The sequence below is a fragment of the Monodelphis domestica genome, chromosome 4, assembly GCF_027887165.1.
Source record: "Monodelphis domestica isolate mMonDom1 chromosome 4, mMonDom1.pri, whole genome shotgun sequence".
Classification (NCBI taxonomy): Eukaryota; Metazoa; Chordata; class Mammalia; order Didelphimorphia; family Didelphidae; genus Monodelphis; species Monodelphis domestica.
Genome location: NC_077230.1, coordinates 386,747,112 through 386,759,746, shown reverse-complemented (window position 1 = coordinate 386,759,746; position 12,635 = coordinate 386,747,112).

Sequence of the window (12,635 nt, the reverse complement as noted above, 5' to 3'; positions counted from 1 at the left end):
GAACTTTCTCTACAGTGTCCCAGAAACCTTTCCACCCTGCAAGCTCACTTGAACCCTGGACCTCACACATAGGAAGTACCCTCCAACTCCTCACTCTTTCCCTCTGATTGACTGTTTCTTCAAAGAAATTGTTTTCAGAGGATGAGCATCACCTCCCCCCATGTCCTCATTCCTCTCCAGACTTCCCATCTGGCTCTTCTCCAAGACTTTCTCTACAATGTCTCTGCACTGGGTGCCCACCTTCATCACCCATCATCCTCTTCAGCTTTCTTTTATAGGTTGTCTTCCTCCAGTAAAATATAAGCTCCCTTAGAAACACAGAAGAAAAATATATGATTTGTCACTTGTTTATGTGGGTATATGATTTGGGGCTTTGGTTTTAAAAGATTACTCTATTACAAAAGTGAATAATATGGAAATGTGTATCAAGTGTTAACATAGCTATAATATAACCCAGTTTGGTTGCTTGTCAGTTCAGGGAGGGGGGAGGGAAGAGTGGAGGGAGAGAAAATGAATCATAAACATGGGAAAATGTTTTTAAGTTAATTAATTAATTTTAAAAATAATAAATAAAATATGAGCTCCTTGAGGACACAGGCTATACTTTTCCTTGTATGTATATTCTGAGCTTTTATTACAGTGCCTGGCACATAATACCTTACAAATATTTGCTGGCCTTGACTTAACTAGCCAGATGTAAATTGTTCTCCTGATTCTACCTACTTCATTTTGCATCAGTTATTTTTTTTAAACCCTTACCTTCCATCTTGGAATCAATACTGTGTATTGGCTCCAAGGCAGAAGAGTGGTAAGGGCTAGGCAATGGGGGTCAAGTGACTTGCCCAGGCTCACACAGCTGGGAAGTGTCTGAGGGAAGATTTGAACCCAGGACATCCCATCTCTGGGCCTGGTTCTCAATCCACTGAGCTACCCAGCTGCCCCCATTTTGCATCAGTTCTTACAGGTTTTCTTATATTTCTCTGAATTCCTCATATCTGTTATTTCTCATGGTGCAATAATATTCCATCCCATCTGTAATATCACAATTTGTTCAATCATTCCTTAGTGAATGGGCACCCACATTGCCTTTAGTTTGGGGTCCCTAAAAAGAGTTTTGTTTTGAAGAGTTTGGGATATGGAACCTTCCTTTCTATCACTTGTTTTCTGGAGGTATATGCCTGGTAGTAGACTGTTTGGTCAAAGAGCATGAATGAGCAGGTCACTAATTGTTCTAACAGTATTTCAAAATGGCTTCAAGACCAATTATGCCAATTCACATCTTTACCAACAGAGAATTATTATTGTACCTGACTCTCTCTATCACAATCAAAGCTGATTCTTTCTTTTTGTTACCACCTTTATGTTAATTTGATGATTTTACTTTAATTTTTAGCAAACTATTTGGCAGCTTTTCAGATCCTTGATGATGATTATTGTGTCTCTCCTACATAGTCACTCTTTTTTTTAAACCTTACCTTCCAGCTTAGAATCAATATTTAGCATTGGTTCTGAGGCAGAAGACCAATAAGGGCTAGGTGATTGGAGTTAAATGACTTTCCCAGGGTCACAGCAGTCAGGAACTGTCTGATTTAAACTCAGGACCTCTCACCTCTATACCTAGCTATCCACTAAGCCACCTAGCTGCCCCCTAAGGATTCTCTTTTCTAGGCCAATCATCCCTAGTTTCTTCAACATGAGGCTCTCCACTTTGTTGGGATTAGCTCAAGGTCTTCCACCATTCTCATCTCTTTTGCCCTTTTGGGAGTTCTGAAATCTTGATTCTATCAAAGTGGCGGTGGTCTGTTGCTGCCATGCTACTTTGAAAGCATTATCAGGTATGGAAGATCTGTCCCTACAACCTGACTTGAAACCTTAGGGCTGGGACTGCTGGGGTCTTCTAATTCCTTTAATAATCTAGTTCTGGAATGGTTTTCTAGAGCTTTCCTGCTGATGACCTTGTAAAATACATAGTGTAAGAGTTCTTTTTCCATTTTTCAAATAAGAAAACTAAGACTCAGAGAAGAAATGACTTGCCCAGAGTCACAATATTAGTTACACACACACTCATATATTATACAGCCCATGTATATTGTAAGATTTAAAATTAGGTTTGACTAAATATGAGAGTTATAAAGGTAAGATTGTGGTCGCCATTTATAAAGCATTAACCCTGAAGTCAGAAAAACTGTTAGCAGATTTTATTTACAAGATAGAGATAGTAAAGTGGGAAATATAGGAAGGAGGTAGAAAATTGTCTGGCCTACCATCCTAAATGCTGATCCAGTGAAGTCCAGCTCAGGCCCCTGGCAAGGGCTCCTGTAAGTCCCCATCTCCACATGGAAGTCCTGGTGGAGTCTTCAGCCAAAAATCCACCAACGCAAGTCTCTTCCTTCAACCCGAGTCACTCACCTAGCAAGCCCCTTCAGTGCAGAATGCTCCAGCCCAGGGTGAGTTCCAGGAAAAATGACTGCCTTCAAGAGTCTCCCTTCAGCCTGGCTCACCAATGTAGAATTAATGAATGAATCCTAGGGCTGGCATTTTTTTAAAAATTGTATTTAATTAGATGATTTAGAATAATTTTCCATGGTTACAAGACTCATGTTCCTCCCTTCCCCTCCCTCCAACTCCCTCCCATATCTGATGCACAATTCCACTGGGTTTATTTAACATGTGCCATCAATCAAGACCCATTATTATTAATATATGCACTAGGGTGATCTTTTAGAGTCCACTTTCACAGCCATAGAGTTTTATGCACTGTGCTACTAGCTGTCTTAGTGTCCAGGAAATTTTCATGTATGATATCTTTTTTTTTCAAGAATGAAATTGATTATATTTTCACATATAGGAGACAAGTGGGTACTGATATACAAGTTATTGAATGTTTAGCTGTCCTTGTACAGTTAGACTTGTATAGTGACTCACTGAAGATCAAAATTAATATAAAGTTGATAAAGAAAAGAAAAAATATGGTGGGGAAAAAAATCCAACCTGAGTCATTTAGAGAAGTTATTGATACAAATACAATAACTAGAGGAAAGGGCCCTTGGTGAGATAGCAGCTTGAGAGGAGAAAACCTGTTTGAACTGGCTGCTGGCAGCTAGAAGGAAGACCAAAGAAGAACATCTCTGCTGGACCTATTTTGGACATTCCCTCGGGGATCTCAGCTCATTTACTGGACTCTGTTTTGTGAGGTTCTGTCTGGGGGAACTTAACTTATTTAACCTAGATAAGTTAGCCTTTTAGGATATTATTAAGGGAATTTAGGTTTAGAGATAAGATTAAGAACTTTTCCTTCTCCCTTGTTATCTCCGTCCTCTCCCATTCCCATCAATAAACCTAAAATATTTAGATGTTTCCCTCTTGTCTTTTTCCCTTAAACTATCCCCTAATAACAGGGTGAAGATGGTTGGAAAACCATTTGGAGTTGTAAAGAATCCAGCTGCCTTCTCCCTCCTCAACTCATTCCTGGGTATGGATCGTTTCCACCTCCCTTGGCTCACTCCAGGCAAGTTTCCCAGATCAGGTTTGACCTCTGTTCTTTTCTACATCTATACCTGTCAGCTCTGGTATCTTTTTAAAAACCTACATCCAAGCTATGACTCAGCTCCACACATGCCAGGACTATATCAGTCACTCTCAAAGGGAGGTCAAGGTACCTAGCGAGCTGCAAGTGCCTAGGAGGAAAGGAAACCTAATCCCAGTGTCAGCAGGTACCCACATCTCCTATGAAGAACCACAACAAAGGCTTCATTCTTTTGCCTTGCTAAATTGATTACACGAAACCTTTTTATAGAGGCAAAGTTCCTGATGTAGTGGAAGGCCATTTAAACTTGGGGCCAGCAGACATGAGTTCAAAGACGACCTCTGGACCTTTTCTTCTGTGTAAGTAGACGGACGTCATTTTTATCAGCCCAAGTCCCACCCCCATCCCCATGGAAAATCATGGCATTTAGAGATACAAAGGACCTTAGAGGCCAGTCGATCTAACACCCCCATTTTACAGATGAGGAAAGGAAGACCTAGAGCACCTAAGAGATAGGACCAATGTTGGACAACTGGTATGTTGGCCTCTAAATAATAGTTGAACTCTTTATTTTATAGGATTGGGGTGGGAGGGAAGATCTAATGTGCTTATCATATGTAGATGGATGAAGGGGAACTTAGATTTTAATTCTGTCATTTTATAAATAAATAAAGAGGTTGAGAAAGGTGAAATAGTATATGACCATGATCACATAGCTAGTAAGTGTCTGCAACAGAATTTGAACCCAGGTCTTCCTGATGCCAAGCTCAGTACTTCAAACACTGTATACTTTAACTCCCTTAAACCTTAAAGCTCTCTATACTGTTAAGCTTTCCCCCCTGTTCCATAACGTTTGTTCCACTCAAATCTTACAGGTTCAGCTTCTGTCTGAAGCTCCCAGTTTTTCTTTAGCAGGGCTTTCCTGACAAAGAGGATCCTAGGGGTGAGGTCCTTGGTTTTGTTCTAGAAAAGGCAAGCTGGTACTATGGACTATGGAGTACTGGCCTTGGGATCACAGGGCCAGTTTTGATTCCCAGCTGTACAACTACATCACTTTGAGCAAATTCCTTCTCATTTCTTGGCCCCAGTTTCCTCTTTTGCAAAGTCAGAAAATTAGGATTAGTTTATCTCTAAGATCCCTAAATCTGTGATCTTCTGGTCCACAGTGACTAGCTTAGTCATGTTCCCAAAGGGTCCAAGGAAGGGAAAAAAAGCCATAGGTCTCCCCCTAATCCAACTGAAGGAGCCTATTTTACTAAGCTAGGAACCCTACCCAGAGCATGCCTGAGAAAAGTTCAGTGATACCCTGCAGCTGATCAGAAGGGCCAGTGAGCACAGACCAGGAGGTTGGCACTGAGAAGAGTGTTCCATTCTTGCCTCAGAGCGCAAGTTGCATCTTGTACCCCTCCAGGATAAAGTCACAGGTCTTAATGGAACAAGGGGCATGTAGGGGTATCAACTGGCAATCTCTGGTTTCCTTAAATGGACATGGTCTTGATTCATGGACGTTCTTCATTCTTTCCCTTTCTTCATCTCTTTCTTCTTTCTTCATTTATCTCTTTCACAACATACATACATAGTGCCTGAAGGGACAGAAATATTTAATAATGATATTGTTTCTTTGTCAATAGTACCTTTAAGCAAAATGTAATTTTCCTGTTTCTCTCTCTTGATATGTCAGGTTTTTTGTTGCAACTCCTACCCAAAGCATAGGAAATTATTTCAGCTTCTCAATTTCATTCAAGATGCATTCTTATGTGTTAATCCTATTTCTTATACTCATCAGTTTGTTGGTTCTTCTGTTTTTCTCCATTGTATCACTCTCTTCCCTTTTATTGGGGAGTTTAAGCTTTTCACATTTGCTATAAATATCATTTGTGTTTTCCTTCATTTAATCCTTTCATGTTTAGAGGATCATGCCATCCAAGATATAGGATTGGAAGGGACTCTGTGGGTGATCTAGCCCAACTCCCTAATTTAATGTGTGAGGATTTGAGTCTCAGAGGAAAAGTGATTTCTGCAATGATGTAGTGAACAAGAGAAGCAGGATTTGAATCCATTTCTGTTGTATATTTGATTTTTTTTCCTTTCTTCTTTTTTTCCTTCCTGGCTCCTGTATGTTATTTTACCACTCTCCTTTGCTGCACTCACTACACAAAGATTATCTCCTCTCTTTCCCTTTCCCTCTGCCCAAGTTCAAGGTTTTTTAGTTTACTTTTATTATTATTTGCTCTTTCTCTCTTTTCCCTTTTTAATCCTTCCTAAGCCCAGATAAGAATATGGTTCCGAATATGTCTTGCCTTTCCATCCCTCCTATTTTATAATTTGAATGAAATTCATTTACGACATCCTTTCCCAAGAAGTGCTTATTTACTTTGTTTTATTATTGCTGCTTTCTCTTTATTGGCATCTCTGGAATTTAGTCTCCCATCATGGGCTTGCTTCTTTCTTCTCTCTGATGTCTGCCATACAAAATAAGACTTTTGGGAGACAAAACTCTTGCTCTCCTCTCTACCCATTCCAGCTAACCTTTTCTTATTTCTTTTAAAAACTTTTCTAAAGGGTCTTCTTCGGAGCAGTCTTGCTCCCAGAAATATGAATTCATGAAAGATGGTAGTATTGCTCAGTGGAAGGGGACTCTCCCGGTTGAAGAGGTCAAGTTCTAACCAATATCCTTCTAGTCTTACTCTCACCACCTGACTGTCCTAAGGATGTTTTTCAATGTTGTTCCACATCCTACCTCTGGGCTTTTGTTTCTTCCCCTCTCCTCTTCACAACTATTAGGACAGAAAGTAAGGGAAAGAATCTCTCTTCCATCAAAGTTTTCTTCTAATGTGACAACCTAGTAAGGAGATGACCATTACCTGGTTGGTCACAAAATGAGGAGATTTTTAGCATTAGCAATTCTTAAATATCTGCAAAGGCATAGAGAATATGTGATCTCTGTGGGTAGAAGGGAGACCCATATCAATAAAGTCCTGGATTTTGGGGGGGTTATATAATTAGAACCAATATTTTTATAGTATTTTCCATATAGAAGGCATTAGAAATGCATTACTACCTTTGATCCCCATAAACACTTTAAAAAAAAAAACCTTTACCTTCCATCTTGGAGTCAATACTGTGTATTGGTTTTAAGGCAGAAGAGTGGTAAAGGTTGGCAATGGGGGTTAAGTGACTTGTCCAAGGTCACACGGCTAGGAAGTATCTGAGGCTAGACTTGAACCTAGGACCTCCCATCTTCATAAACACATTTTTGAGAGAAGAAGGGCAAATATGATTTTGTTCCCATTTCATAGAAGCAGAGACTGAGGCTCAGTGAGATAAATTAACTTGCCCAAGGTTATGAAGTTAAAAATAGCTCACAATTCTTTATACTTTTAAAGGATTCTAAACCACTTTCTCCATAATAATCCTATGGGGGGGGTAGTATAAAAATTTTTTTCAGTGTTTCATATTTTATGGATTTTATGAGAATAATTATTTTGTTGATATTTCAATGAAACTATGTCAGAGCTTAGGAGGAATTTTAGAAAATAGAATGTCAGATCTGAGAGAGACCTTGGAACCTAGACAATCTGAGCTGGGAGAAATCTTAGAACATAGAATGTTGGAAAACAGAATGTCAGAACTGAGGTGATCCCTTAGAGCTGGAAAAGACCTTAGAACACAGATTAACAGAGTTGGAAGCAACATTAGAACATAAAATGGTAGAACAGAATGTGAGCCTTTAGAGCTGGGAAGGACTTTAGAACACAGGATTCTATTATAGTGATCCCTCACCTACTGTGAGAGTTATGGTCCAGAGACCCCTGTGATAGGTGAAAATCCACAAAGTAGAGGGAGAGCAAACAGACAGATGCTACAGTCACTGAACCAATCAGCTCTCAGGATACAGAACACTGGCACTGTGGTTAGTTGCCTTTCATTGCATTGATCAATAGTGTGCCATGTACAATCTCACATTGGCAAACTTGCACAAGCAGTGGTGGCATACTGCATTTCTGTTGTGTACAGTACGGTATTCATCCACAAAATCCCGTGATATAGCAAAAACTCTGATACAGAATTAGATATATATATATATATATTTTAAACCTTCAATACACTGAAGCTGCAATAAGCAAACCATGACATAGAGAGGGATGACTGTATTACTTATAATGATAATTGTCTTTACTGTAGTTATCAATACCTTTTATTGTTATGTGACCTTTATTTCCAAATATGGACTCTTCCTCAGCAAAGCTTACTTTGTAATAAAAATTAAAAAGAAAAAAAGTTTAGTAAAGCAAGCCAGCTATCTATATGTCTAATAGTAGTTTAAATAATTTTGTAGCATTGCCTATTTCCATCTTTTTTTGCTCTCTGTGGAGCACTATTTCCTCCTTTAACTCTGTCTTACATGAAGAGGTTTCCCCTCTCTTTGTCAAGGCAAACCCTCCTATATGTATCCATGATCCCATTCCATCTTGTCTTCTCTAGCAGATTGCCTTGTCTATCATCCCCACAATCTCTCATTGTATACTGGCTGCTTCCCTACTATCTATAAACATGCCCATGTCTTTCCCATTCTTTTTTTTTTTTGAAAGCTGAAGTATACAATTCTTTACTTTATTTCCTTCATGAGTTTTTTTCTTTTTTTTTAATTTTATAGTATTTTATTTGATCATTTCCATGCATTATTCATTAAACACAAAGATCATTTTCTTTTCCTCCCTCCCACCCCCCGTAGCCGACGCGTGATTCCAATGGGTATCACATGTGTTCTTGATTCTAACCCGTTGCCATGTTGTTAATATTTGCATTAGAGTGTTCGTTTAGAGTCTCTCCTCTGTCATGTCCCCTCAGCCACTGTAGTCAGGCAGTTGCTTTTCCTCCGTGTTTCTACTCCCTCAGTTTGTCCTCTTTCCCATTCTTTAAAAAAAAAAGCCAAACTCTCATTGATCAGTCTATTTCCACAATCATCTCTTATCTCTCTTCTTTTTCATGGCTAAATTCCTTGAGAAAGCAATCAGTATAGTGTGTCTCCAATTTCCCCCCCTTTCATTCTCAATACTCTTAACACTTAATACTCTTTGGACTTCACTATTCAACTACAAACTGCTCTCTCTATAGTTACTGATGACTTCTTAATTGCCAAATCTAAATTTTCTCAATCCTCATTCTTCTTTTAAAAAAAAATTTTAAAGCCCTTACCTTCCATCTTAGAATCAATACTGTGCATTGGTTCCAACGCAGAAGAGTGGCAAGGGCTAGGCAATGGGTGTCAAATGACTTGCCCAGGGTCACACAGCTGGGAAGTATCTGAGGCCAGATTTGAACCCAGGACCTCCCATCTCTCAACCTGGCTCTCAATCCACTGAGCTACCCAGCTACCCTCAATCCTCATCCTTCTTGACTTCTCTGCATCCTTTGACACTATCCATTCCTTCTCCAGGATACTGTCTCCTATAACACTGCTCTCTCTTGGCTCTCCTATCTATCTGACTTCTCCTTCTCCTCCCTTACCTAGAGGATGTGGGAAAATTGGGACACTAAAACACTGATGGTGGAACTATGAACTGATACCACCATTATGAAAAGCTATATGGAATCATGTCTCCAAAGTCATAAAACTATGAATATCCTTTGACCTAGCAATACCACTACTGGGTCTATCTCCCAAAGAGATCAGAGATAACGGAAAAGGAACTACTTGGACAAAAATATTTTTTTTGCTTTTTTGTTTTTTAAAATATATTTTATTTGATCATTTCCAAGCATTATTCATTAAAGACATAGATCATTTTCTTTTCCTCCCCCCCACCCCCCATAGCCGACGCGTAAGTCCACTGGGCGTTAGATGTTTTCTTGATTTGAACCCATTGCTTTGTTGATAGTATTTGCATTAGAGTGTTCATTTAAAGTCTATCCTCTGTCCTGTCCCCTCAACCTCTGTATTCAGGCAGTTGCTTTTTCTCAGTGTTTCTACTCCCATAGTTTATCCTTTGCTTATGAATGGTGTTTTTTTTCTCCTGGATCCCTGCAAATTGTTCAGGGACATTACACCGCCACTAATAGAGAAGTCCATTACGTTCGATTATACCACAGTGTATTAGTCTCTGTGTACAATGTTCTCCTGGTTCTGCTCCTCTCGCTCTGCATCACTTCCTGGAGGTTGTTCCAGTCTCCATGGAACTCCTCCACTTTATTATTCCTTTTAGCACAATAGTATTCCATCACCAACATATACCACAATTTGCTCAGCCATTCCCCAATTGATGGGCATCCCCTCGTTTTCCAGTTTTGGGCCACCACAAAGAGCGCAGCTATGAATATTTTTGTACAAAAATATTTTAACAGCTCTTTTTGTATTGGTAAAGAATTAGAAAGTGAAACGTCTTCATCAGTTGAATAGTTGAACAAGTTGTGGTATATGGTTGTAATGGAATACTATTGTGCCATAAATGACAAACAGGATGAGTTCAGAAAAACCTGGAAAGACTTATATGAACTGATCTAAAGTGAAGTGAACAGAACCAAGAAAACAGTGTATACAGTAACAGAAATACTGTATGATGATCAACTGTAAAGGACTAAACTATTATCAGCAAAACTAGGTTCAAAGCAACTCCCAAGGGACCCATGACAAAAAAAGCCACAGCCAAAGAAGGAATTGTTGGAATCTGATTGCAGACCAAAGCATGCCATCCTTAGTTTTATTTCTTTCATGAGTTTTTTTTAATTGTATATGTGATATATGTATGAAAGTTCATGAAAGCACTCATATAAACCATATTAGACTATTTACCACCTGGGAAGAGAAGGGAGAACCTAAATGACAAAATGTCAAAAAACAATTGTCCAAAATTGTTTCTGGGGGAAGCTAGGTAGCTCAGTGGATTGAGAGCCAAGCCTAGAGAGGGGAGGTCCTACTTTCAAATGTGGCCTCAGACACTTCCTAACTGCGTGACCCTGGGAAAATCATTTAACCTCGATTCCCTAGCCCTTACCATTCTTTAAAAAAAAAAGTTACTATGTGTAATTGAAAAAACATATAAAAGAAAAAAAAGTTAAACCCTTATCCCTCATCTTAGAATCTATACTAAGTTCCAATCTCAAACATTTATTTGGCTCTTGCCTTTAAAAAGTCATCAAAGTACTTGTTCACCCTCCTTTTTTTTTGCCTGAAAATAGAGAATATTTTCTCATTATTATAAGAAATTCTGCCAGTTACAGTACAAATATCCAAGTCCCCAGACACACCTTTTTCTCCTGTTTGGAGTCTTTCTTCCTCTCTCTTCTTTCTCTCCCATGAAAGGTGCTACTTCTGTACGCCAAATTCCAATAGGCCACTGTTGATTGACTGTGTACTCTCAGTGGGTGTGAGAAGTTATAAAACCCACATTTGAACCCTAAGAAACTGAAGCTGCTACCAAAAAGCAGTTTTCCTAGGAACTCAGATCCATCTTTTTCTTTTCAGTTTGGCTGTTCAAGTTATTTGACCTCCAGGAAGCAGATTGGGCTGCAGGGTGAGATCCTCCCTGGGCTATCCAGGAACTCAGGTTGAGAAATTCCCCAGTATTCTAAAAAAAAAAAAATTAAATAAATAAATAAACAAACAAACAAATAAATAAATAAATAAACCTAACTTTCTACTGGGTGAGATGCCATACATGTACATATAGGATACTAAATGCCCAGAGAAAATGAAAGCTAACCCTAGAAGGAAGGCAGGCAACTGAGAAAGACATTCTGTATCTTATACTTTTTTTAAAATCCATGTTAAATTTCCAAGACTACTTATTACTAGAACCCCAATAACCTGATTCTGACTGATATGATCCCATGTTATAAAACCTGAAAATATTCCATGATATGTATTCAAGTTTAAATTGTTATAGCCCTTTCCTTCCTCTATTCCTTCCTCCCTTCCTCCCTCCCTCCCTTCCTTCCTCCCTTCCTTCCTCCCTTCCTCCATTCCTTCCTTCCTCCCTTTCTTCCTCCCTTCCTCCATTCCTCCCTTCCTTCCTCCCTTTCTTCCTCCCTCTCTCCCTTCCTCCATTCCTTCCTCCCTTCCTCCATTCCTTCCTCCCTCCCTTCCTCCCTTCCTTCCTCCCTTCCTCCCTTCTTCCCTTCCTTCCTCCCTCCCCCCTTCCTTCCTTCCCTCCTTCCTCCCTCCCTTCATCCCTTCCTTCCTCCATTCCTTCCTTCCTTCCATCCTCCCTTCCTTCCTTCCTCCAATGGAGACAGGCAGAGGCCAGTGAAGGGTAGTAATAGAAAGAGGACCCTCATCATCTGAAATCTTGTCATTTTCACCAATTAACATTAGTTAAACATCAACAGCAAAATCTGTAGTTTCAGCATTAGTCAGGCATGAATTACAGAATCTGAATTGCTGATCAATTACCCATTCTGTATCATCACCTATACTGGATTTGTAATGTTCCATACTGGACATCAGCTTGGGGCTGCTCTGTTTTATTAATTACTCACATTATTCTTTATTTACCTTAGTTCTTAACTGTTAGGGCCCCACTCCCTTGTTCACATTCCAGAAGGGTAGCGAGACCTCTCCCATACTGACAAATTATGTAGGCCCATGGGGAAACATGAGACATGCACACTAAAGACTGGCAATCCAGAAGGATCCCCAAACCTGCACATGCTCCCTATTCCCTATGACATGCATATCAAATTCCAAACCAAACCTCTACCTGAATATGACCGTGCCCATTTTCCACAGTTTTCTAGAAAAGTGGAGACTTCCCTGGAACGGAAAAAGGCTAGCCTCCAAAGTCCAGTAAATATGCCAACCTTGATCTAAACCTTGGGTTGCAACTCGACATTTGGAGCTGCTAGTTCATTACCTATTGGACTATTCCATCTGCCCCAAGGACTACTCCATCACCTGAGGGCTGTTACTCCATCAATCATTAGACTACTCTATTAGCCCCTAGATTGACCCATCATCCCCAAGGCTATTCAGTTAGCCCCCAGACTATTCCATTAGCTATTAGGCTATTATACTATCTTAACCCTTTTCTTCTTAAAATAAAATTATTTTCTTACTTCCAGATCAAGCTGAGTTTAAGACTCCCATTCTTAGGAAAAGACCCTGCTACAA